Source organism: Camelus bactrianus, chromosome 15 (assembly GCF_048773025.1).
Source record: "Camelus bactrianus isolate YW-2024 breed Bactrian camel chromosome 15, ASM4877302v1, whole genome shotgun sequence".
NCBI lineage: Eukaryota > Metazoa > Chordata > Mammalia > Artiodactyla > Camelidae > Camelus > Camelus bactrianus.
In genome coordinates, this window is record NC_133553.1 from 66,606,248 (window position 1) to 66,607,243 (window position 996).

The 996-nt window shown below is 38.5% G+C and overlaps 1 non-coding gene across 1 annotated transcript; it reads left to right on the forward strand.

Moving 5' to 3' along the window:
* The first annotated feature begins 563 nt into the window (after positions 1-563).
* Positions 564-698, forward strand: LOC123619377 (small nucleolar RNA SNORA70). The gene has a single exon (XR_006727970.1). It is a non-coding gene; the product is annotated as a small nucleolar RNA SNORA70 (small nucleolar RNA).
* Positions 699-996: the final 298 nt, after the last annotated feature.

Genomic DNA, 996 nt, shown 5'->3' on the forward strand with positions numbered 1-996 from the left:
ATAATGCAAAGAACCAAGAGCAGTTAAGATACTTTTTTTGGAAAGAATAAGGATGGGTAGATCATGCTGCTTAATACAGGACAAATTATAAATCTAGAGTAAGTAGTGTGGTGTTATCATAAGGAGTAGAAAAATGTAAAAGAATAGGAAGTCTAGAATGTATCCATGAATACAAAAAATGCCAATAAGGTGTGGGATGTTTTTAGACATTGGGGTGCAGTTTAACAAATTAATTCTGAAGTCTGTTTGGAAGAATCTGAAAGAATGATCAAGAGAACTTTAAAAATTATGACTAATGCTCTATTAAGTATCAAAACCTATTAAAATAATGTAGTGTTTGAGCAAAGGATACCCAAATAAATCAGTGGAATAGTCAAGAAACCAACCCACATATATAAGAAATTTAGAATAAGATAAAAGACAAATTTCACAGTAATGGCAAAAATTTGATTATTGAATAAATGGCATTGAGAGAACCAGGTAAACCTGTAGTGGAAAAAGTAGAATACATGTTTTATAGTATAGTCACAAGTAAATTCCAGATGTATTAAAAAATATGACGTCTGCAGCCAATTAAGCTAAATGTGTTCTTTTCCTTATGGGGATCCAGGATGCAGTGGCGGCAAACAGCAGCCTCCTTGGTTGTGTATGCAGCCTGTTGCCTGCATGGGTTGCTCTTGGGGACCCTGGAGACAGCTCTTTCCAGTGGACATTCACATCTGGCATGCTATCCCCAGCCTAGGCTCCAGAAAGGTAGGCACAGTGCCTTTGGAAAGCCCCAATGTAGCCAGGGGCCACATTGGCCAAGTCATCATGTCTCTTCATGAGACTGAGGCCCTATGCAGGGCCAAGTTCAAGTTCCCCAGCTGCTAGAAGATCCACATCTCCAAGAAGTGGGGATTCACTAAGTTTAATGCGAATGAATTTGAAAACATGATGTGAAAAAAAGCAGCTCATCTGAGATAGCTGTGGGGTCAAATACATCCTTAATCATGG